A 27,541-nucleotide genomic window follows, 5' to 3' on the forward strand; every position below is an offset into this window, starting at 1 on the left:
TGGCATGGCCCTTTTATTAGTGAACGTAGCGTTTTGATAGTGAACGGATTAGCAGGTGTTTGCGTGATTAATATGGAAGGCAAGAAGAGGAAAGAGAAAAAGGGGGCTGAAAAGGGCAGAATAAAGAATTAAGCGACTGTTGGAGGAGCATGCATCTAAATGCTAAAAACAGAGTTATCCGTAGCCAAGTCCACGGCCATCAACGAGTGCAGGTAAATTGGACAGAATGAAAAACACTGACACAAAGCTCAACTACGTTACTATTGCTAGACGGAAAATATCACAAGCTAGTTTAACTCATTTACATTTCAAACGAATCAATGGCTTACAGTTTTTTTCAGTGGCTAACATTTGTCCAAACAGTTGTCACATTTTCAAAACTCTAAGTCTCCCAGTTAGCACAGCATCCGTCTTTTGTGGCCATACCATTCACACATTTCATGTCGTTTTCGCACAATATGCAGGCAGTGAACAATGCTTACATTTTCTTAACAGACAAGTTATACCTTTCAACAAAATTATGGATCGTTTTTCTATTTACAGATGTTAACACACAACATCCCACAATTAAAACAACATTCCCAACCTTTTTTTTTGGTCAATGTTTTTTTATTGTGATTTACACAAATACACAAATACAGTTAACACTTGAGACAAAAAACTCCACAAACAAACAAACAAAATAAAATAAAATAAAATAAATCATACAGTACACAGAGAAAGTCCACATAGTAGTAGTCATCTTGTACAACCGCTATTCAGAGCCAAGGTGCATTGTAAGTTGTTCCACATGTGAGATAAAAGGTTGCCATACAACATCAAACTTCCCCATTGATCCATTCAGTGTGTATCTGATTTTTTCTACCTTAAGAAAAAACATGACATCACAGACCCATCTGCCAAAAGAAGGGGGCTTGTCATTCTTCCAATTTAAAAGAACGAGTCGCCGAGCTAAAAGGGAGGAGTAGGCTATACAGTTTAGTTGTGACTTTTGTAACGGGAAATCCTCTGAAGGAATACCAAAAAGTCCAATGAAAGGACAGGGGTCAACAGTTAAACCTGAAATTGCAGAGTATACTTCAAATATTGAGGACCAAAAAGCTGTTAAACTAGAACATGACCAAAATGTATGGTACAGAGTGGCAGGTGCCTGCTTACATCTGTTACAAATAGGGTCAACCCCTGGAAATATTTTAGATAGTTTAACCTTGGACATATGAAGCCTATGTACAATCTTAAACTGAATAAGACTATGCCTTGCACAAATGGAGGAAGAATGGATTCTTTGAATGATGTCAGACCATTGACTTTCAGTTATGTTGGCATCCATATCCTTTTCCCAGTTTTCTTTTATTATAGACAATGAGGAACCTTCCATTTCAAATATCGCTGCATATAACCTTGACACTGTTCCCTTTGCCTCAGGAGGGGTTTCAAGGATGGAATCAAGTGAAGATTTTGGTGGGAGTGAGGGAAATTGAGTGATTTGATTCTGTATAAAATGTCTGACTTGTAGGTATCTGAAAAAGTTACTAGTTGGTAAAGAAAAATCCTGTCTAACCTGATCAAATGACATGAAAACACCATCCTTATATAGCATCTTGATATTTAAGACTCCATTTTTTACCCACCTTGTAAAAGTATTATCTAAAGAGGCCGGGAATAAATGGTTGGCTGTAATAGGAGAATAAACTGACATAGAAACTAGCCCATAACGTTTTCGGAACTGAGACCAGATTTTTAAGGAGTGAAGAACTACTGGGTTCTGACAAGACCGGGGTGAAGGTAGGGGAAGAGATGAACACACAAGAGCTGAAAGTGAGGTTGGACTGCAAGAACTAGACTCAATTTGTAACCAGCCAGGCAGATCCCGGGTTGATATATCCCACCGCCAGCACAATAAGCTTTTGATATTAGCAGCCCAGTAATACATTTGAAAATTTGGTAGAGCCATCCCGCCCTGTATTTTAGGTCTTTGTAAAAACAGTTTCCTGATCCTAGGTGTTTTGTTATTCCAAATAAAAGATGAAATAAGACTTTCAAGCTTTGTAAAGAAAGTTTTTGTAAGGAAATATGGGATGCACTGAAACAAAAACAAGAATTTGGGAAGGATATTCATTTTAATTATACTGATTCGCCCAGCCAAAGACAAGGGCATGGTGGACCAGCGGGTCAGGTCCTGTTTGGTGCGCTCTATGAGTGGGGTAAAATTGGCCTTCAGAAGCTGAGAGTGGGACTTTGTTACACACACACCAAGATAATTAAATCTATTATTAGTCACTTTGAAAGGTAATGAATGAAGTGAGGTCTGAGTGGCAACTGTAGTAATTGGTAAGAGCTCACTTTTTCCAAGGTTGAGTTTGTACCCTGAAAAACTGCCAAAATCTTTAAGGATATTGATAATATGTGGAATAGATACAAGTGGGTCAGATATATAAAGAAGGACATCGTCAGCATACAGTGAAATTTTGTGTTCCCGATTTGCTCTGAAGATCCCTTTGATATCTGTACACTGCCTGATGGAGGTTGCAAGAGGCTCCATTACCAGAGCAAAAAGTAGAGGAGAGAGCGGACAACCCTGTCTAGTCCCGCGCTGAAGAGGAAAGTATGGGGAATAGGTGTCATTAGTTCTGACAGAAGCCAGAGGTGAAGAGTACAACAGTCTGACCCAAGAAATAAAAGTTTCTCCAAACCCAAACCGCTTAAGAACATAAAACAAATAATTCCACTCGACGCGGTCAAAAGCTTTCTCGGCGTCCAAAGCGAGAAGTGCTTCTTGGTGCTGAGAGGTGGAGGATGTGTAAAGGATATTGAATACACGCCTGACATTAAAAAATAAATGTCTGTTTTTTATAAATCCACTCTGGTCTGGTGACACAATGGTGGGCAAAACCGATTCAAGACGGAGAGCCAGCACTTTAGCCAGTATCTTCACATCGACATTGAGAAGGCTTATTGGGCGGTAAGAGGAACAATCGCGGGGGTTCTTGCCTTTCTTAAGAAGAAGGGATATAGATGCCTGGCGTAGAGTTGGTGGAAGACATTGAGAATCTAGACTATCATCAAACACAGCTTTGAGTAAGGGGGCTAACTTTGCTGAGCACTTCTTATAAAATTCTGTGGGAAAGCCATCAGGGCCTGGACATTTCCCACTCTGCATACATGCAATGGCTTTGGTTATCTCTTCTAAAGAAACAGGGCTATCCAAAGATTCCCTTAACTTTTCATCCACAGTAGGGATAGCCAGGTCTCTGAAAAAAGTATCCATTAGACTCAGATCAGTGGGAGGTTCAGATGTATACAAATTAGAGTAAAAATGACAAAACTGTTGATTGATATCTGCTGGTTCCGATAATAATCCTGAATCAGAATCAATTTGATCGATGATATGACTAATGGAAGTATGTCGCAGACTATAAGCAAGGCCTCTGCTGGGTTTCTCTCCATATTCATAGGACATATGTCTAGATTTTAACATAGCACGTTCTGCCTGTCCAGTTGAAAGCCTGTCAAATTCAGCCTGGTGCAACATTCTTTGTTTATAAAGCTCTGGGGTTGGGGCCGAAGCATACGCCTTGTCCACCTCAGAGATGAGTTCAGAAAGTTCTGTCTGTCTGGCTATACGTGCTTTGTGAATACTGCCATTGAAGGAGATAATCATCCCCCTCAGGTAGGCCTTAAGGGCCTCCCAGAGCAATGAAGGGGAGGTCTCATCATTTGAGTTAGTTTCTAAGAATATGTCTATGTAAGTATTAACAAAGGCAATAAATGACTCGTCAGACAAAAGGAGTGGATTGAGCCTCCATCTGAATCTGTTAGGTCTATGGGTGGGGAGAGTCAAAACTAATGTAACAGGGGCATGATCAGATATCACTATACTATTATAATCACAGGCATTTACCAAGGGCAGTAGGGTTTTATGTATGAAGAAATAATCTATGCGTGAATAGGTGTGGTGCACAGGTGAAAAAAAAGAAAATTCCTTCTTTGTAGGATAAAGGTATCTCCATGGGTCAGACATTGCGCAACATTGTAAAAAGTCCTCAATGCATTCTGCCGTTTTTGATTTAGTGACTATGCGAGTGGAAGATCTATCCAATAAGGGATTAATTACACAGTTACAATCACCAGCTATTATAAGTTGATGAGTGTCTAAGTATGGTATACTTGACAGGAAGTTACTCATAAATTTAGAATCATCCCAATTTGGGGCATAAACACAAGCTAATGTCACAGGCAGACTATGTAGTTTACCAACCACAATAACAAAACGGCCATTAGGGTCTGATTTGGTTTCAGACAATACAAATGGTACTGATTTATTAATCAGAATCCCAGCACCCCTGGCCTTACCCTGAAATGTGGAATGATATACCTGTCCCACCCAGCCTCTCTTCAGGCCAATATAGCCAGACCCACATAAATGAGTCTCAGTGAGGAAAGCTATGTCAGTTTTCAAGAGTTTAAGGTGAGCAAGGACTCTGGTGCGTTTAATAGGATGGTTAAGTCCTTTCACGTTCCAATTGGTAAACTTTATTGGCAGCCCACTCCCCCTACAGGGTGTATTTGAATTAGCCATATTTGGAAATGTGGATATTGAAGTACGGCAATCTATTTTGTAACAGATGACATCTATGACTCAGGGAACAGTAATAATCAAAGTAAAGTGCAACCACAAGTGGACAAAGTGAAAAGAAAAATAACATACAAAAAACGAAAAAGACACTTACCCCCCACCCCCCAGCACTTTCCCAAACAAAGTGCATAAGCCCCAACAGAAACATGCTCAAAATCACTTGCTTGGGTCTCTAACTTAACCTAAACAGACCCAAAGCTCAGCAAGCAACCAAATACAAATATATAGCAGTGCCAAATACCATGCACACAGCATAAACAAATGGGTAAAAAAAAAACTCAGGTAGCCTAGTGTAATAACAGCTAAGCTGTGCAATACAGTTACCCCCAAATCCAATGTTTAAACTACAAAAGTGCAGCCTTGAATTTTTATCTTCCTTTTACGCTCAAAACAAATAAAACATTTTAGAAAAAAAAGTTCACCCGAACAACTCAGAGTCGAGTCAATTCACTATTATGTGTCACGTCCATGTACCTGATCATGATGATGGGAGGATGTTATCCTTTATGTAGGATACTGCCAGTTCGGGATTAGTGAAAGATTTCTCCTCACCTTTGAACGTGACACGAAATATGGCTGGAAAACGAAGACCAAACTTGACATCCTTGATACCTTTAAGGAGCTGCCTCGCCTCGACAAAAGCAGCTCGCTTCTTGGCTACTTCTGGTGCAAAATCGGGAAATATGTGCACACGCTTCTCATTGTAGAACAGCTGCTTCTTTTGACTTGAAACGCGGAGGATGCGATCCTTCACGTCTCCGTGGTGTACTCGAATTATGAACGGCCTTGGCCTCTCACCGTCTCGAGGTTTTGGTGCCAGCGAACGATGGCCACGGTCAAGGCGTGGTGTGTCTTCCAGGTCCAATATCTCCTTCAATGCAGCCGCACAGAATTGTCGCGGGTTGTTCCCCTCTTTCCCCTCCTCTATTCCAATTAGGCGTATATTCTGACGGCGGCTACGGCTTTCCAAGTCCAAACACTTCTCTGTCAAGCCACACACTTCTGACTGCAATTTTTTCACTGTAGTTTCGAGGGTCATGACAGTTGAGCTCCACTCTGTGGCAGACTGCTCCAGATCATCAATGCGTTTAGTGTTCTGAGAGTTAGCAGACTGTAGAGAGCTGACGGTGGTATGCAACTCTTGGCGAATGGAAGCTATTTCTTGACTAAGGGCAGCCGTCTGAGTGTCCATTTTTGTTCCCAGCAATTCAATCGCCGACATAATTTTCTCGACAGATTCCGAAGATATTAGTGATGCCGCATCATCTTCGGTGGGAGGGCTAGCACCCTTCTTGCTAGTCGAGCTAGCTGACTTGTGCGTGCGATTAGCCATTATTTTAAAACTAAACAAAATGTCCTGTCGAAGCGCTATATCCTCGTGTAAGTGACTCGACTAACGTTATAAGAGCGTAGGAAGATAAATTTCTATATTTATTTGTATAGGGCACGCCAAAAAAAAGGATTAAATTAAAAGTTGCATGCAGAGCTCAGGACCTCGCAGCCTTACATGTCGAACGTCAGCCGGAAGCCCCAACATTCCCAACCTTAACCCCTGCGCAATGGTATCAGTTCAAAAACAGTAGGCCTATATCTCAGCTGATAATAAACAAACAATTGAATAATTGGTACATAGATGATTTATGTTGGGTATGGGGGCCAACCACAGCTGATTCCAGTCTGTCTTAGACTCAGTGGCAGGGGTTATTCCTCTCTATTACATTGACACTTGAAGGAGGAGGTGATGTTTTTGGAAACAGAAACAGAAAAAGACAAATACTGTTATATCTGGATGAGGAAGAGTAGAACAAGGGGCCCAGGGAGAAGAGCACACGCAGTGAGAGATGCAGTGAGAGGTGCAGCAGGAGGTGCAGGAGCAGTGAGAGGAGCAGGCCCAAGGAGAGGGCAAGGTAGAGATGTAAGAATGCGTGGTGGTGGCATTTTTTTGGTTCGGTAGGGGGCCGGTGTGGTCAGAATATTCCCGGTGGATTTTTGTGTCCCACTCCGCCCCTGGTCAATACCAATTGATGGTTGATTATAAATTCTTACAATTTCGATTCTTATACTTCTGAGACTGACCAGACTAAGACTTTCATTTTGGTGAATAACAAATCGCTCTTGGCAGTTCTGGAAGTGCCTAAAAATGCTGGAAAGATGACAATATGTTAAAGAGAAACTAGCAGGTTGATTTCAATTTGTAATTAATAAGTAATTACTTTATAATGAATTAATCTTGTCTAAAAATGTATTTTTAAAAATGTATGCAATGATGAATATGTTTTACAAAACCTATGGACAGTGATTCAGAAGACAGTGTACCCATTTTAAGTAGGCTCTAAATATGCATCTCCCGCCCACAAACGAGTCATATTACGTAGAAGGTAAATGTCTAAAATTTGCTGCATGAGTTCTGCTGTCATTGTGGTGGGTGTTGATTCTAGTCTGAGCAGTAGTGAGAAGTAGAGTTTGTTGATTTTTTGTAATAATGGATAATTATTGTGTCTGTGCTGGGGGTATTCCATCAACCTCACTAAAGGCTAAACCTGGCTCATTTCTATAAGCCTCGGTAATTTTAGAGAGATTTCGTTCCATTACTCCCGCTAACAGGAATCTCAGCTGAGTTGCTGGGGTAACATATGCTTCTGAACTAACCTGGTCGGTGGCAGGCTAACTGCCGAGCTAAATTAATCTGTGTTGTAAAAAAAAACATCAGTCGGAAAACGAGTCCTAAAAGATGGTTCCATCAACCTGTGCTTTCGTCACCTGTAGCCTACAACTTAAAAAATAGATGGAGAAACAAGCATTGCTTTAGGCTACCTATTTGCTAGTTTTAAAAAAATTATGCAAATTATGCAAATGAAAATGTTTGAACTTGACATGTGTGTGGTACAAGCATGCTTGCTGCTGTAATCAATTTGAGTCTCTCATGGTGTCATGCGCAGCGTGACGGGTTATCAAGCGCGTCATGTTTTGCGTGTTCTGGGTTCGGTTCCCATGCGATGAAATTGCATGTGTTAACACATTAATAATGCCATGTTTAGATCTACTCTTTAATGAAAGGCATGTCCACTATTGATAAAGGTCATGCATATTTAGTAGCTTGTTCAGTGACAATACAGGCCAGGCCATATCAGTGGGCTATATCTGATGCAAGTCAGCCTATAGCCTAATTCTGTAGCCTTTATACTAATAATTAAAACCGCTTCATGTACATGTAGGCTAGCCTATTGATAGGCTAGTTCAGCGGTGGCCAACCCGCGGCTCGCGAGCCACATGCGGCTCTTTGCCTCCTCTCGTGCGGCTCGCGGCTGCTCAACTGATGTTCTGACTTCTCCTCGGACCTAAACGTTTTCTTTTTGAAATAGCCTTAATTTCCGGTAAATAAAAAATAAATTGAGAATTTGATAGTAGCCTATTGCCAAAAGTAATTATTAATAGTTAACAATAATAATTGTACCGTCATGAAATGGATAGGAATTGGCCAAAACGAAGCAGACGTGTTTATTCTTCAGCCAGGTTTAATGCTAGTGTTGCAATCAGGAATACCCTGAAGCTAATCGTAAGTAGAAGGAACACGTGCCATTGAAAAGGACCATTTATTGTTTTGTAGCATAACCCCTCTGGTTAATATGTCAAAGTAATCAAAACAAAAGCTCCGAGATCGCAAACCTCCGCCTCGCGCATCCTGCTTAACATCTCGCGCCTCCGCTTAACATCTTGCTTAACAAGCAGTCAAACCCCGATGAAAACATAACCTCATTTGTGGAGGTGATATGTTTCTAGCCTACACATTAGTTTGGTACTTAGTATGCCACTGATTCATAAAGCTTCAAACCTGAACATTTCCTACATACTTTTGCAAGTAGGCTGGTAATGGCTATAGACGTCAGTCACTCGTTTTCTTTTTGTTTATTTTCTTTTTAAAAGTTAACTGAACACTTGACATTGCATTATCAGGTGTTGGAGCATTGCTCATGCCAATAAGTTATTCAGTGAGGGGGGATGATGTGTGTCTGATCTTTTTTCATTTTCCAATAATCATTGAGCATCTGCCAAGTGTCTTACTTTAAATGAAAAACAAAGGAGCTATAACTGTAGGCCTAATGTTGTGCTGTTGTTGTATGGACGCCTTTTTTGTTGTGCGGCTCTTTTGACTTTTGTGGATTTTTTTTGGCTCTTCATGCTAGACTGGTTGGCCACCCCTGGGCTAGTTCATGGATATCAAATCAACTGTGTGTTACACAAATTAAATATTAAATGACAAACTGAAAGCCAATATTGCATTTCAGATAGCCTAATTATATTTCACAAACACTTACAGAAGAATATGCTTACGGGAGACACTATTCTCGATGTCAGGTTCCTACGTCACAGTCCTCCGCCATATTGGAATGGGGGAAAGAAAATCGTCTCCGCCATAGGAACCCATTCAATTTAGCGTCAAAAAGTATTAGTCAAACTTTTAATTAACATGTCATTTTTATACTTTGAGTCATTATCTGGAGAGACTAAGGCCTGATATATACACAAATCGAATTAGGTCGGTTTTGATTATACGAGATGCCCGTACGAGGTACCTGAAGACCGGTGGATCTTCACTAAAAAATGAATGGGTTCCTATGGCGCCGCATGGCGGAGATGTTTTGTTTCCCCCATTTCAATATGGCTGCAGCCATGAACCTGACATCTGTTTGTGTATATATCAGCCTTAGTCTCTCCAGATAATGACTCAAAGTTAAAAAATGACACGTTAATTAAAAGTTTGACTATTACCTTTTGACGCTAAATTGAATGGGTTCCTGTGGCGGAGACGATGTTCTTTCCCCCATTCCAATATGGCGGAGGGCTGTGACGTAGGAACCTGACATCGAGAATAGGTTATAGCCTACGTTCATACTAATGTCTTTTATGACCACCGGAAAAAATATTTTAAGAGTGAACCCTTTTAATCTACAAACGTGGGTTATCGTTAATGTTGAATAGCCTATGCCAAAGTTGTTTTGAGCTACTTATTCACTCGTTTTGCTCAGAGTGAAGACAATCAAAGTCCCAATTCAAACCATCATAATTGCTGTTTAGCGATTTACAGTACGATTTCGTTATTCTCCTTTTATGTAGGCTAGGCAACTATCTATTTTTTTCTCTCGTGTTCAATTTGATTACTTCCGATGAAAATCCTTTAGATTCTATGTCTATGGATGGCGCTTGTAAATCGAACTGAAATCTTCTAGTTTGCCTTAATTTTTGACATTCAAATGCTAGTAAGATCACGGGCAATTGAAGGTGTCATTGGCTTTTGAATGGTAAGAACATAGCTTTATATTATAGCGTCTGCTAAATAGCTATAACCATAACTATAACTATGCCATAACTATTGATCAGCTACCATAAGTAAACATAGGTAGGCTACTGCATTGCCATAGTCTCATCTGTTACATTCCGTTTTGAGTTTATGAGGTAAAAAAGGTATGTTTTTACCTCAGCTTTTATGGCGTGACGTAACTCATTCAATCCAAAGAGGGTAAAGGCGGAGATGGTATTTGTTCAATCAGTGCAGCACAAACACGAACGCAATGTTTTGGACTGTTTGACATTAGCATTAGCTAAACATTTTAGCTTTGTTTGCTAGCTTACGGGCTTTCTACCATGCTTTCTACACGCCAGCAGTCTGCTACTGCTAGTTGATCTGGCTGTTGTTATGGAAACCATCATCTTTTAGAAAGAATGTTGAAACAAGTTGACGGGGTTTAATTCTAGATGTTTCAGAAGGTTGTAGCCATAGACTGATTGATAACTGCATCTGAATAATGTGAATAATGCATAGCCCATGCATAGGCTTCCTTTTGTTTATAAAAGTAAAGTAAAGTTTATTTGTATAGCGCATTTTAACGTGCACAAGTGCAACCCAAAGCATTTCACACACAAGACTGATACATAAGACAGTGCCGTAACGGAGCGGCGTAGTCGCCATGGTTTCCCGTGACAACAAGACAAACAAACAAATTTACAAATAAAAACAAGACAACAATGCCGGACGGAGCGTCGTAATCGCCAGCGTTCCCGTGACACCAAGACATACACGACAAATCAAAATATAGCTGCAAGCAGCAATGAAGGGGCCAAGCAGTAGGCCGAAGTAACCACGGCAACTCGACGCCGTTAGCTCAATGCCGCAATGAGACATAAAGCCGTAAGCAGTTAGAGTAAGTTTCATGTCTAACACGTCAAAAGCTACAAGCCAACTTGCATTTTTGCTAATTGCAGCTATCCTAAAGGTTAAAGGTCACCAAATTTCTTGGGCGTCCTCACTATTGGTTCACGAGTCCATATACTACGTTTGGTTTTGATAGATTCAAATGTTTCTGAGATATGAGCTCACTTCCTGTTTGGCGGCTTCACACCCCAGAGGTCAAAGGTCATCAAATTTCTTGGGCATCGTCTAGATTGGGTCACGAGTCCATATACTAAGTTTGGTGTTGATAGATGCAAAGGCTGCTAAGATATGAGCTCACTTCCTGTTTGGCGGCTTTGCCGCCAATTTTGATTGGCTGCGACGGGCAAACAGAATGAGAGCGAATAGGAGACGGGCAAACGCTTCCGTCGATTTTTACAGAAATCAAAACACTAACAAGGCAAGGTCTGAAGATGGTCTGTGCCAATTTTGGTGAGGATCGGTTGAAATTTGTGACTTAGGGAAATTTGTTAGTGTTTTTGGTTAAATCCAATATGGCGGCCGAATCCATTACGTTGATGTTATAAGTTGCCATCTGTCCACATCAGGATCTTCCACAGTATTACTAGACATCACTAGTACATTGTAATTCTAAGCACAGCAACAGTTATAGGCCAAAAGGCATGTTTCTGAATTACAGCGCCCCCTAAAGGTCAAAGGTCACCAAATTTCTTGAGCGCCCTCCTGATGGGATCACTAGTCCATGTACTAAGGTTGGTTTTGATGCGTGCAAGGGTAGCTGAAATATGAGCCCACTTCCTGTTTGGCGGCTTCGCCGTTAATTTCGATTCGCTGTTTTTGGCGAACAGTAATACTTCCGAAGACAAAAAGCAATGCGTTGGCAAAACACATTCTGTGGATGTTCCGTGTCAAGTTTGGTGTCGGTCGGACAAAATTTGTGAGAGGCGTAGGCAGTTGGTATCGATCGCCCGCGGTTGGTAGCCATGGGCCTCAGCTGTCCTGATCAGACGGTGAAGTGCAGCGCACAGATGGAGGATGTGAGAGGCCCAGGGCAAAAATCGTCAGCGGTCTTCAAACCAAAGGACTTTCACTTGTGGCATCAGCCAACTTGAAGCAGCAAAATAAGGACTAAGAAAAGCGCAAGACTATCAAAAACACCGTAAATAAAGAGTAAAAACATTTAGGCAGATGCTATTTGCACCCATGGTGCAAATTATGAACATTACTATTTACACCCGGGGTGTCTATAATGGCAGATGCTATTTGCACCCGGTATTTGTAAATAGCGATCACTGTTACACTGTTATTCATGCATAGGGCAAATAGCCATTGTTGCTATTTACACCCAGTGTCCATAGTCAGTAATACTATTTACACCCAGATGTCCATAGTCAATAATACTATTTTGTTGTTACGTCACAGGGTGTAAATAGCTCAGCTATGTGATCAAGGCTATTTGCACCAGGGGCGCAAAAACCAGGGGTGCAAATAGACACTCACATACTATTTACACCCGGGTGCAAATAATCAACAATACTATTTACACCCGGGTGCAAATAATCAACAATACTATTTACACCCGGGTGCAAATAATCCACAATACTATTTACACCTGGGTGCAAATAATCAACACTACTGTTTACACCCGGGTGTGTCTAATCAACAATGCTATTTACACCCGATGTCTAACATCCATGTACCCTGTCAATAGGCCTGTAGGCTATTTACCAGCTCTACAGTTTTTAGCTGTTTCGCCATGTCTGGGTACCTTACAATATATGGAAGTGATTATACAAATATTAGGCTGATGAGTGGTCATGTGGTAGCTTGATCAAAGGCAAGCTAGTTCAAAGAGTTATTTTCTGAGTTGTCTTCCAGGCAGCGCTGCCACTGTTGACTTAAACTTCTAATCAACTGTACAAAACTGAAATAAAACTAGTTTATCTTTGACAGGTTCAAAAAGCACAAACTCTTATTTGCCGCAAGGTAACGTCATCTAAGAAAAGAGAGAGTCGTTCGTACCATGAAAAAAAAAGGCATCACTTGAACAGAGATTCGAACCTTGAATCCCTGGGCCGGAGTCCGATCACATACCCACTACACCACAGCCCATGCAGCAAATGCAGGAGATATTGCATATAAATTGTGATTGCTAGGTAACGGTAAACAAACCAAAAGATCGCATTTCTTGATTTCGCTTACAAACGGACAGTTTTACCCGTTCACTGATCAAACTTTGTGGAAATTTAGCACCACTTTCCCATCTAAAATATTGTTTCAATAATCCTAAATTGTTAGATTTAGGACTTAGATAGGACATCTCCTGCCAAGATGGTCCGTTTCTATTGTTGTTACGTCACAGGGTGTAAATAGCTCAGCTATGGGGCCTAGGCTATTTGCACCAGGAGTGCAAATAGACACTCCGAAACATTTATCTAAACAAATAAATACAAAAAATGAACAGAATAAAACATAAAATTACGAACATTACATAAAAACAAACAAAAATATGATGCCAGACGGAGCGGCGTGTCTCGCCAGCGTCCCTGTAACCTAGCCTATGTAGTGACCCTGACCAGGATATGTTGGACACATTCCGTTTTAGAAGATTTATCCAAAGAAAAGTATTTTTATCTGATCTGGATTTCCTGTGTTTTAGCTGCTTTTCAAGAGATGTGGGGAAAGGGGCCCATTGACAGTTACCAGTGACAGTGAGGAGGGGACAGTTATAGGTGTGACCCACCCATCTAATTTGTGTTCACCTGAAATATCTCTTGGCTGTGGAGGGATCAAACATCTTTGGAAGTTTTTCAAATTACTAGTGAAACCACAAAATATTTCTGAATGGTTTTTTTTCACTTTTATGTAACTAGTACTTATGTTTACAAGATGCAGACTTCAAAAGTCTTCGATAGATATATCTATAGTGTGCTTATTTATAAAGTTTGAAGACCTTTGAAAATAGGATTTTGTAAGGTTGCGTTTGCACTTTTTAAATAAAAACAAATTTATTTACATTCACTCACTCTCATTTTTTTTTATTATTATTGCTAAGGACTTCTAGATTATATAACCATATGTGCTACTTTTGCATGGATGTTTTCAGTTAGACAAAAAACTTAAAAATCGAAAGTGGTAGCAAACTGCCTCAGAGTGTCTGAAAGGCCTCAGACCTGTTAAGCATACACTGGCTCTCTTGTGACTACATATCCTGTTCCACTGTTTCCTCTGCCAAAAACTGTATCAATATAAGTCCTCATAATTCCATCCAACTTTCTATCCTTTTATCTTCTTCAAACCATTCACTCATCCACCCTAAACTATCTATCAACATCCATTAAACTTTCTGTCTTTCAACATAAATTAGACTATCTACATTAGCCTGTTTGATTTGCATTGAGCTCAATGAGCATCAAACAGGCTAACAGGCTAACTGGAAAAAGCACCATGCCAATCTCTAGCTATGGTGAAGGGTATGTGATGATGTGGGGCTATTTTAATTCCACAGGCCAAGGGAACTTTATCAGGATGCATAATATCCTGGATCCATGAAATAGCTGGCCTTTTAAAATAAAAACATATAAAAAATCCTCCTGCTCCTATGGGAATTTAAATAGGGGTCAAATACTTATGCCCCCTGTATTTATGGAAGAACATTTATCTATTTACAATACATTCTTCAATCACAAAGATAGGCTACAAACCTTAGCGGTTTGATTTTTACTCATTTTTTTAATTAAGGCATTACAGGTTCAGCTCAGTCAGATATGAATTAGCCTGGAAAACCAGCGCCAACTGCTGGACGGCAAAATGTTTTGCCTGCATTTGGGTCTGGCCTCGGACCAATAGCCGGCTTCAGACCATCGGGCCAGCTTGGGCCAGGCTAACTTCGGGCCAAACTGGTGCTAATAGCCCGGGTCCTAGGGTTGCCAACCGTTCCGTATAATACGGAATCGTCCCGTATTTGACACCCAAAAGTCTTGTTCCGTATTGAACTAATACGGAACGCTCTTTGTTCCGTATTTTTGAGAAACTGCTCAATGCACACATACTACAAAAAAACCCCACATAAAACACATACAAAAAAACTCCCTGACACAACGTGGAGCCTGCTGGTCCGCAAGGCATGGGGTGAGGTCCGGTGCTTCACCTGATAATTAGCTGCGCAATTGATCTGGATCAAGCAACCGCGCCCCGACAGAAAAGAAAACAAAGTTTCTGCAATTAGGAGGAAATGCTGACTAGTTTGATGTGATTAAACAGAGTCATACAAATAAGTGGTGGTATGAGCGTTCATTGAATGCATGCGGTTGTGCGTTTGCGCGACAGAAACTGAAACTACACAATAACGTTGTTGGCAAAGCTCCGTTTCAACCTGGAAGACTATTTAATTAGGCTACGTAACGACATTTAACAACGTGGATTCTTGGAACTTCCATGGAAACAGAGCAGAGACTGTACAATACATTGTTTAGCATTGAGTATTGTTTAGTCAAAGTTGAATATTACATGGGCAAAAGATTGTAGCTTTAGTCTTTCATTTAAAGATCTCCAGATAAGTGATTTACGCCTATATGCTCGGCCGTTTACCATAGACAAAAGTTGGTATTATGTTTCCTGGATCTTTACATTCAGGCATTCAAATGATTTTTTTCCCTCCATCTGCCTACCAGAGTAGGCCTATGATGCTTGCATGAGGGAAACATCCCAAAACAATAGCACCCATATAATTGCTGTTTTTTTCATAAGTATTTCTTATGCAACCATGCAAAAGCAATGAACTATTGTAAATATATCTTACATTATTAAAGCAGGCCTCTGATGTGCATAGGACATGTACACACATGCATAGCACTTTAAGCACTTCAAATATTGACTGCTTTGAAGTGAAGTGCATGTCTAACAATATAGCATAATAATAATTGTGATAATGATAACCATAATGATAATTTGATGTGGGGTGGAGGTAGGCCTACGTGTAGGTGGGCCCCAATGACCCCCGCCCCCCACGGTATCTTTGTTCCGTATTTTATTTTCTCAGAGTTGGCAACCCTACCGGGTCCACAAGCCTCACCTTTGCGTTCAGACTGTCAGGCCATTAGCCTCTCCGCATTACACCTCGACACGCCCTCGCTTGTGAAAACGTCACCATTACCACACCTTTTCAAGCAGGATAAGCAGAAAGTCGCGTAGGCTTTCCTATGCTGTGCTATAGAAGTCAGTCACCATATTGTCCGTTTGTATGTCACTTAGGCTAATATTCATTTCTATACAAACCAAGACGGTGGATTCCTAAAGAAACGCATGGCACAGACGTGTATCTAAATGAGTTATGTAACATAAATGACATTTTACCTGACTCGAAGAGCAGTAAACATTTGTAAGGCTGTGTGTACAATCCATAGACAGTAAAATCCGCATGGAGCTCCAGTGGAATTTTAGTTTCACGACGATGCCACGAGTTCACAGCCTAGCATCAAGCAGAGTAGGCTAAAGAAAATATTTTGAAGCCAGTAGTAGACGCTCCTGCTAAGAACCAAACAGGCCTTTTTAAAATCCACAACTCTATGGCTACTGGAAAATGTAAGGTTCATTTATTAAATGTTATTTTGAAGCATTAACAAACAGAGTTGTTTTAGAATTTCCGAACGAAAGGAGCTGGAGTGCGTGAGTGAAAATGTCAGGTTGTCCCGGCAACGCGATTTCCTGTTCTAAACAAATGACCTGCATTTTCTATTGCCTCACCATGTTTCTTTCAAAATGAAAATAAATGAATTTTAAGCGGTGAAAATCACTACCATGTCCAGGCGTTTATGTATTCTTCTGGTGTACTAAAAGGAGAAGTTCGCGCTAGCATGAAAAACAAAGTTTATAATGTAACGTCAAGCTGGGCTAATCTAGGCTACTATTTAAGGATCTTTGGTCGTAACAATAGCAGAAAACACACTGGCAGGAATAGCCTAAATTAGTGGGACGCTATGTTAGTTAGTTATATTAGTTCACTGTTTACTGTGCTACATGGTGATATCTGGACGGAGTTAGCCTACTGACAGGCAAATATCTATGTGGATGTAACGTTCCATGTGCAATGTTTGTGGACTCCACACACAGCAACGGGTTGACTCCGCCTTCACCTTGACGCCGCCTCTGGCCCGACTGTAGTCCCGACTGGCCCAACGATTTTGTTGGGCCAGAAATCAGGGGCTAGTAGCCCCGATTTGGCCCGCAGTTAGCACCCGCCAAGAGGTGTGAAAGCAATTAGCCCTGGCACGGCACGGCTAGCTCGGCTTTGGCCCGACGGTCTGAAAGGGGCTATTGAACATTTTGAAAACACTGCCCTGAATCTGGCAGATGGCAACTAAACCAATCACAACGCAGAGATGTGTTTTGAATCAACGCGGGCGGGGCAGAGGGCTCTGGGGCGGGGTTTTGAGGGAGCGTTGGCCTATAGAGCTCCCCAGTCCCGCCCACAGCCTTGTCCGGAAGTAAAAATCCAATACAATTTCTCCATTGACAATTGGAGAATAAGCCATAACATCGTAACCGTCCATGGTAGACTTAAAACCAGCTACGATGTGACTAAGCGATTATACCTGCTCATATAGATGTCAAAAGTTAATGGGGGCATCAACCTTGTTTTGAGAAAACAATGCTTTATTCACGATTTAACGAGAGAGTACTACACTACCCAACAGAGGTGGGACAAAGTCATTGTTTGGCAAGTCACAAGTTAGTCTCAATTCATTGCCCTCAAGTCCCGAGTCAAGTCCCGAGTCAAGACAGGCAAGTCCCGAGTCAAGTCCAAGTCAAAGGCCAACAAGTCTCAAGTCAAGTCCCAAGTCCTACGGTCTGACTTTCGAGTCCTTTCGAGTCTTTTTAAAAATCGAGTGAAACAGGTATTTTGTCAATTGAATTTGTGTGTGCTGGAGAGATTAGATTGAGATGCAAATCTGTCTAGCAGAAATGTCAAATGGTATCTCTAGCACATTCTCAATGAAATATAGGCCCTATGTGTTAACATATGTGCTCAATTTGTTAAGAAACCACTGATAGGCCTACACAAGCTGAAATAGTTTTAAAACGTATGACCATGTTTATTACATTACAAAAATAGGCAAAGCCGTATTGCCATAAGGGGGATACAGATAACTCACAGCAGTGGCAATCCTAGTCTCTGCTCAAACCTCCAGTCCACACACACAGAAAATGTGTCTTGTGTCTATTTCATATTTTGAATTCATAAACTTGACATATTTTGTTAACAATTTATAGCATTTTAGGATCTGCATAATTACTTAGGCCTATAGCTAAAAATATTCAGTAATTTGAATACTTCATATTGATTACACTTGTCTTTAATGATATTACAGGGTGGTGTGTATGTCTAATTGAGTGCCTGTCACTTTAAGAAGTATGTGAACGTAATTAGGTTTCATTCGGTTAGAAAAATAGTCACATAGTTCAAGGATATATGTTTTCATTAAATAAAATGAATGTTCAAAAAACTGACAAGGTAAAGAAAATATTTCTGATGTCATAGAAAATATCTTGCAATGTTAACTTCTATGATTTAGGTAGGTTACCGTGGCATGGCATTGTTGTCCCACTTTTTCCTTGGTCACGTTTAATTGGGTGGGTGCTTAACTTACTCTACCATGACATGGAGTTTGATATGTATCCAATGAGTAACAACCAGTGCTCAAAATAAAACGTTATAGTAGCCTATTCTCCTCCTGATAATGTTAGTGGAATGGATTCAATGTGAATGTACACAAAAAGACGCAGTGGCTATATGATACAGCGCATGTTTGAGGTGAAAATGTTCCACCTTTTAAAAGCCTAATCCTAATCGTGGTTAAATCCATCAATTAGACACCAGAATCACTAGGGTAGGCTACCAGTTTTGTTTCATAGTAGCCTACCAGGCATGTCAAAAGCAGGCTAGGATGAAGCTGGGAGGAATTTGACAAGTTCGACACAGTCAGTCGTTTCTTGTTGGTCTCCACGTAATTTTTGTAGGCAAACGAATTAACGAAATAATCTTAGGTATCATTTTGCTGGCGCATTCACGTTCGTTGTCTGGCCCCGCGTGTTGTCTATCTTGTTCCGCGTGGTTGGCCGCTGTCGAATCAAAACAATCTACAGTAGGCTAAGTGATTTGATTGGATTTTGTGCCGAATACGCACATTGTCTCACGCACAGGCGCACACACATAAAGTCCGTGTCTACATTTTATCTTTTTGTCTTTCGTTTTTTTATGGGAAGTAGCAAGTCTTTACAAGTCAATAGGCGCAAGTCCAAGTGAAAGTCCGAGTCATTGATGTTAAAGTCCAAGTTGAGTTGCAAGTCTTTTTATATTTTGTCAAGTCGAGTCTAAAGTCATCAAATTCATGACTCGAGTCTGACTCGAGTCCAAGTCACATGACTCGAGTCCACACCTCTGCTACCCAACACCCTAACGTGTAAAACTGGTGAAAGCAGAGCCTTTGATTGGTAGAGATCGCCGTTGCCATGGCAATGCCAAACAAACTGTACTCAGCTTTTCCCGCGCCTATCGTCCAGCTTCGTCTCGCTGGAACTTCAAAACTTAAAATGGCTGCAGGGCTGATCAGGACCGATGTGTGGTCTTCCGAAAAATAACGGTTTTCTCATCTTGAAGGTTGAATTTACTCAATGGAAACGGTAGGAAGTAATCATCTTCTTTTCTCAGATTAATATGGAACCATGTTAAACTATCTTTAGGCTGCAAATGTTGGAAATGTGTGTACGTTTGCAAAGCATCCTGGGATTTGAGTTCTCTATCTCGGAATTTAAGATATGTACACAGTCTTGTACCTTTCGCTTTTTTTACATTTTCTGTTCATTTTTTCACTCGAAATTATAATTTATATGCTTATGAGTCACATCGTAGCTGGTTAGCCTAAGGCATGGTCTAAAACTCTTTATATCCGAATTTTTCCAGAAGTCAATGGGAGAAATGAATGAGAATTTTACTTCCGGACAAGCACCTCTCTCGGAGGAGGGGCGGGACTGGGGAGCTCTATAGGCACAGACACGGTTTGAAAGACAACGGGTTGTGCTCATCAACAATGTTCCGTTGTATCCATTGATCGAGGCCAGACTAAATTAGACATCCAATCCATTTAGGCTGGTTTATCAGGCTAGATATGAATCACATTTTTGGAAACATTGGTATGGGTGCCTTTTGAGGCTATGAACTGTATGTTTGTATATGTTTCTATTCCTTTTTGATGTTGTATGTCTTACTGTTGGGCCTAGAGCCTGTAATAAAGTTTATATATACAATCAATTCTCAAAAGATGATTTTATATTCCTCTTTTTAGTCAACTTTAGCATGGGTGTGAATACTTACTGGACCCACTGTATATGTCTCAGCATCCATTTAAAACAATCTACTCTATCAACATTCATTAAATTGTCTTTCTATCAACAACGTTTAAACTATCCATATTCAACTTTTAACTGTCTACCTTTACACTATCAACTTTCATTAAACTATGCTACCACCATGTTTACCAAACAACACTTTAGTAACCATATCTACATTATCTATTTTAACTATACAATTATGCATTTTCATGCACTGTAATTCCTTGGAATTGCTTTTCTAGTTTTATGATGACATTCGGGGCAGACTTCAGAGTTTGGTGGGCTGTGAGTTCGAGATAGGTGAGCCCAAGAGATGTCCACAAATAATTGGAGCTGCCCCTTCGGTAGTTTCCGGGCTAAGGATGGCGGAGGAGTGGGTTATTGTTTAGGGGTTTCATTTTCTTTTTCTTTTTCTCTGCCAGCTGACATACGATATATCTTCATTTTTTGACAGCGATATCTACTTAAGCTCTACTGCTTTACAAACATAGATAATGACACATAACGTCTATGCAACTGAAGTGTCAATGAAAGGGGTTACAAGTTAATTAGCTGGAATGTGAGGGGCCTTGGTCATATTATGAAACGTGCTAAAGTGTTTGCTCATTTGAAATCTCTGTCTGCAGATATCATGTTTCTCCAGGAAACACACATAAAGCACGCTGCTAAAGGGAAACTTAAGGTCAGTTGGGTGGACCAATTATATGAAGCAAATTTCAGTGCTAAAGCGAGGGGGTTGGCAATTCTAATTAGGAAAAATATCCATTTTATCAAGTCTTCTACAATTAATGATTCCAATGGCAGGTTCCTATAATAGTGGCTGGTACCTTGAACTGTCCCAACAACATTAGTTAATCTATATGCACCTAATTTTGACAATCCTGACTTTTTTTCAGAAGGTCCTCAACATCATTCCAGACATTTCCAGTACTAATGTTATAATTGGGGGGGGGACTTTAATTGTGTGCTAGATCCCCTTCTAGACAAGCAGTCTTCCAAATCCCTTCAAAAGTCAAACTCTTGCATTTGCCTAAACACTCTGTCTGATAACCTCAACCTAGTTGATGTATGGAGGCTCAAGTATCCAACTGCAAGAGACTATTCCTTTTTTTCTCCAGTGCACAAGTCATACTCCTGCATTGACTACTTTTTGGTGGATTCTAAATTGCGATCAGCAGTAGAAACAGTAATGTACCACCCTATTGTCCATGGTACTGAAAATAGGGGAGGTTGCTGGTCATACTCAATGGCGCTTTGATCCCACACTACTTCCTGATGAGCAGTTCACTGACTTTCTCCAAGAACAGATCTCCCACTTTATCACAGATAATGATACAGGTGATGTCAATGACTCCACCCTGTGGGAAGCACTGAAGGCTGTCATCAGGGGACATACCATAGCCTACAGTATGTCTCCAGAAAAAGGAAGGCGGAAGGCAGTAGATAAAAAGATATAGAGCGTGACCCATCTGTCCAAAAAGATTTGTATAAGAAAACCCCTAAAAATGCCACTCTTGAGACAATTACAAACGTAAAATATGAATACAATACCATCCTCTCTCAAAGAGTTGGCTCATTACTGGCTAAAACGCAACAAAAATACTTTGAGCTGGGCGACTTCTTGCAAGGCGGCTCCGACACACACAGGCTACCCGCGCCATTCACAAAATAAGAGAGAGTCAAGGTCACCTCACCACAGATCCAGGCAAGATAAACAAGGCCTTTGCTTCATTATGAAGACATGTACAAGTCTAGGGTCAGTTCTACCGACTCCCAAAAAATGAATTATTTTCTAGAGAATAGCCAGTTCCCCAAATTAGATGAAGCTGCAGCTGAAGCAATGGATGCTGCCATATTGGATGAGATACAAGCGGCTATCTCTCAAGTCCCTAACAATAAAGCCCCTGACCCAGATGGGTTCACCATTGAACGTTATAAGAAATACTCTTCCAACCTAGCCCCTTTGCTACTCCGCATGTTTACCCATTCTAAAGATGCAACTGAATTGCCAACCTCACTGTACGATGCCAACATTGCTGTTATCCTTAAGAAAGACAGGGATCCTTTGGAAATGGCATCATACCGTCCAATATCCCTCCTCCAGATGGAAACAAAAATACTCAGCAATGTGCTGGCTAACAGGCTCTGCAAATACATAGCTAGTTTGATACACTCTGACCAGACTGGCTTTGTCCCTGGTAGATATACACATTTCAACCTAAGACGTCTGTTCAACATCATGTATCAGAAACAGAACGAGGAGTCTGTGGTAATTGCCTTAGACGCCGAAAAGGCATGTAAGGGATAATCAACGACGAGCCGTGCGTTTTATAGGAAGATAATGCACGTTCGAAGTGGTAATAAGGTCCCGACGCACGGCTTCTTCATAGCCCATACCCCATTATCGAAAAATAATGCACGTTCCAAATAGCGCATCACAATAGGACATTTGACCAATCAGTGGTATGGTTATGGTTATGGTTATGGTTATTTAGCAGACGCCTTTGTCCAAAGCGACATACAAATAAATAACAATACAAATTAAATAACAGTGAACAATTACAAAAAGGGAGAATAGCAATATTATCAATAAAACAATCAATTAAGCACTAACCTAATGAGAAATAAAACAATGAAATGAGAATAGCAATCAAATAAGTCACTCAGTTAATTATATAATAACAATAACTATAGCATGGTAAGGCTAAATTTAAGGACAATAGCAGAATAAATGTCAAATTCTAACAATGGACAAATTATAACAAAACAATACTATTATACAAACCATAACACATAATGGTATAATTGACTATATTGAATGGAGGTACATGTTGAGCATGAGTTGGTTTTGAGCATGAGTTTATTCAATGGATTGAAGTAATTTATAATCACCCTCAAGCATCAATAATTACTAATGGTGACATTTCACAATCGTTCTGTCTCCACAGGGGTGTTCACCCTATCTGTTAAATCTAGCCATCAAGGCCCTAGCCTGTCAAATTAGACTGAATCAAGAGATAGCCCCAATTAAAATGCATGGCATAGAGAATAAGATATCACTTTTTGCAGATGACATTACTCTATTCTTGTTCAAATTGGGTATCATTGCGACATTGGAGCATGGAAAACTCCTCTCCAGTAATTAGGACAGCAACAATTGAGACAGAACATTCAATTTTGGAACACATTGCCCATCTCCATGGTTGGTCGCATTAACGCCATAAAAATGGTTGTCCTTCCTAGATTGCTATATATTTTCCAAAATATCCCTGTGTTTATCATCTTTATTACTTTAAAAAGCTAGACTCCATCATATCCTCCTTCATATGGAACAATAAACTAGCTAGAATATCCAAAAAAACACCTGTTTAAGCGCAAGGCAGAGGGAGGCTTTGGTTTGCCTCACTTTAAGCTGTACTACTGGGCAGCTATGAATGTACTACTGTACTCGCGCAATAGTTTGCCGACGGCCCACTACAATCAAGGTGTACCCTCATGGCTTCAGATGGAAATATCTTCATGTGGTGCCACTAGTGGTGGGGGAAAAAATCGATTCTGTTCAGTATCACGATATTTTGTGCATGCAATTATATCGATACTAGTAGCTCAAAGTATCGCAATACTTAATTATAGAATTTAATTATCTATTTTACCTTTATTTGAGTCCCCAAGGAGAATTTCAAGATATTACACTCACAAGGTGGCGCTTGTTGTGGCGTTTTATTGTGCATTCAACGGCAATTTCAATTTCGTCTGTTATAGACGACCCTCCATCACTTTGAAAGTGTGGGTGTATTTCGGTTTTCAACAAAAAGCAAATAGTAAGGACCTTGATATGCACCATGCCATGACAAAGTGAGTTGAACAGTGTTATTTTCCTTATTTTTTGTAATGCCTTTGAATAATATGAGAGACATGAATAGCAATATATCGCAGAATCGAATCGCAATACTTGTTGTATTGCAATATGTTTAGAATCGCAATAATATCGAATTTTGGCCCAAATGTCGCAATAGTATCGAATTGTCATTCTTTTGCCAATTCCCACCCCTAGGTGCCACCTCCCTCCCAGCACTCCTTAATAACCCTGCAAAAATAAGGACACCTCTTTACATAAAAAAATCCTATTATTCTTCATTCTCTAAGAATTTGGGAACAAATCCAACTATTTCTTGATCTGCCTAAAGTCTACATAGACAGTCCAATCTGTCACAATCATGCTTTCTCCCGGCTTTAATGGATCCAGTCTTTTCCATGTGGAAAGCTAAAAAATATTGTTACCTGGTTTCATTTCAAAACCTACAACAGACATATGACTCCTCCAAATTAGGCATTATATCAGGACTCATATACCACACTATGAACAGATGCCTAAACACAACACACTGGACAACCTTAGATGCCTTATACCAGAAAGCAGAGGCAAGGTTTCTTCTCTGTATAGTATTCTAATGGCCCATGAAGTAGAATACAAGCTGAAGAATGATTGGGAGCAAGAACTCAACATGGAACTCAATGTAACAGCTTGGGAGGGTATTTTGGATAGGATTCAATAAACTCCAGGCATTCTTTAATACAGTTAAAAGAAGTCCACAGGCTTCATTACTCTAAAGTCAGACTCCATGGCATTTACCCTAATTTTTCTCCTTCATGTGATAAATGTAAACAACAATCAGGGACTCTTACACATCATTTTTGGTCTTGCTCCAAGTAAACTTTATTCGGGTCCCTTCTATTTGATTACATCTCAAAGGCCTTTCATAAATGTATTTCACCAGACCCACTCCTTGCCATCTTTGGTTCAGTGGTGTATACCCCCAACCTCACAAGTTATGTGGGGCAGGCCATATCCCTCTGCACTCTGTTAGCCAGACGCCTCATTTTGCAACAGTGGAAGTCAGAGGCTAGCCCTCTGTTCCAGCAATGACTCAGAGAACTAGGAAATGTACTGCATATTGAGAGGTTGCGCAATAAGAACACCAATAAAGAAAGAATCTTTGAAAAGATATGGCAACATCTGTTGGATAAATGGGCAGACATCTGCGTGACCATCAAAGCCCTAAGTGACACCCCTAGCACTTGAGCCTAGTCTCTTCTTTTTCCTTCTGTCAAACCTGTTTTATGTATTATGTTGACTGTTACCATCTATTCCTTTATCTCATGCTGGCTTTTATTTTATTTTATTTAAATTTGTCTTGTTATTTTCTGAGGGTTTGTCTATATACTGGGTGGGGGGTGGTTGGGTTAGGCCCTGTTGGCCTTGTTGTAAAAAAAACAGAAAACCTGAAGGATAACCTCTGTTTTGCTTCCCTGTATTACACCTGAATCCTTCAATAAAGATATTAAAAAAAAAAATAAAAAAAAAATGAGTGCATCAATGAGTGCAGTTTCAACCAGCACCTGTGACATCCCTCGGCACCTCTCCTCGCCAGGCTCACATCACTATTCCGCCTGACATCTATCTGCGCTCACACAGACAGGGAGGCTATGGGTGTGAGCGGGGTCATGTTGTGTCTGCGGGAAGCTTCCATTGATGTTCAATAAACACATAGGGGCTACATTCACGCATTCGTTGCTGATCAAACAAGTTTTCAGTGCGGCTTTGACAACATCCCAAGATGCATTCGCGTCTGCGCATGATTTTTTAAACTCAGTTGTAAATTCAATTCACGTTGCTCATTGTGGACTTTAGGAGGTCTAAAGCTAGCTCACGCTCCCATTCTCATCAGCCGGACTGAGGTGGAGCGTGTCACCAACTTCAAGTTATAAGATAATCTAAATATTAAAAATCTAAAATCTAAAAATTGGCACTACTCATAAGAGATGTTTTAACCAGACAAATTTTGTTGGTACACACACTGGCCCTCATTTATCAACCGAGCGTAGAAACCAGCGTACACCTCTGCGCAGAAATCATCTTACGGCGGGGCTCACGTGTGATTCATCAAACGTTCATATCACTCCAATTCCAGTGTAAGAATAAACGTGTGTTGATAAATGTGGCGGCTGGAAACAAGCGTGATTTAAATATCACGCCCCTATATTATGCTCGTTTTAATGGCCTCGCCCCTAGAATTTACGACATGAAGGTGCATTATACGTCCAAAAGAGATCATTAGTGACAGCCACAGTGACGTCCAGCCGAACCTTGTTAATTTTGACAGCTAGAAGCTGTCATCAAGGAAGGCGGGAAACTAGAGCGATTTAACCGCAACAGACTTTATTTTCGCAGAGAGAACGCATTATACTATAAATACATTAATTACAAAACCGTACGACACTGAAATTTGCCCTTTGAAAATAATTTAAAATATATAGGCCTAGGCCTAATTCATGAATGTTGCGTTTGCCAACGAGAAAGTAATCATCGCCTATGGCTATTCTAAGCCATGAAATGTGTCAATATAATATGCAACATTACAGCAAATAGGCTGCACATGTACAGGAAAGGTGTTATGTCCGATATAGTCCATCAATTCAACTATTCAACTTTCTAATGCACTGCCAATTTACTGCTGCGCGATGCTATGCCGCCTGAAAAACTTGCGTACACGAGTTGAGACTAGACGTGAGATTTGAGCGTAGCCACCGATCACGTTCACATTGATAAATGCCATACTTTGCGTGGAAACAAGCATGCGCCTGTTTTACGCCTGTTTTTGGTCGTACGCACGTTTCATAAATGAGGGCCACTGTGTTAACTATGAGCTACTGTATGTACCAAACAAATTTTCTTGACTTTCTTTTATGTTGATACTGAGACTTGGATATGCAGTCACAACTGCCAGATACACACATCATATCCTATTATACACCTCATGTAAGGGTTTATTTCAGGCTCCTGCAAAATCTACAATTTCAAAATTGTATTTTACAATGGCAATCAATCTCTTGGCTATTTTCTGTTAATTTTAGAGATGCACCGATTGCAATTTTTTGGCCGATTCCGATTTTTCATGGAATTTGACCTGCCGATACCGATTTTAGCCGATTCCGATTTAATTTCTTCTAACCACTTTACAGCACAAACAAAGACTTATTTTCTAGCCTATATTTTCTTTAATACAACATAATATAGAAATGTAATCAACTTATCAATGGCTGGTAGAAAAATGTGAAAAGACAGATTCTTCTTCAAGTCTTCTTCAGCTGCAGTATTCCCAGTGTGGGACATTCATCTCACACATAGGCCTACTAATAGAAATGCACTGTAGGAACACTATTTTTTTCTTCTTCTCACATCCAATATCCAACTGTAAATATCTTCAGAATACTGATAACTGGAAAGCTTGGTGTACATGTGCTACATAGACTGAGATGTTGGA

At 40.3% G+C, this 27,541-nt stretch overlaps 1 protein-coding gene across 2 annotated transcripts in view; it reads right to left on the reverse strand.

Moving 5' to 3' along the window:
- The window catches only part of LOC134060366 (zinc finger FYVE domain-containing protein 9-like), a 75,041-nt gene that overhangs the window by 25,456 nt on the left and 22,044 nt on the right, over nt 1-27,541 (reverse strand). The window lies entirely within an intron of this gene.

This window comes from Sardina pilchardus, chromosome 2 (genome assembly GCF_963854185.1).
Source record: "Sardina pilchardus chromosome 2, fSarPil1.1, whole genome shotgun sequence".
In the NCBI taxonomy this organism is placed as follows: domain Eukaryota; kingdom Metazoa; phylum Chordata; class Actinopteri; order Clupeiformes; family Clupeidae; genus Sardina; species Sardina pilchardus.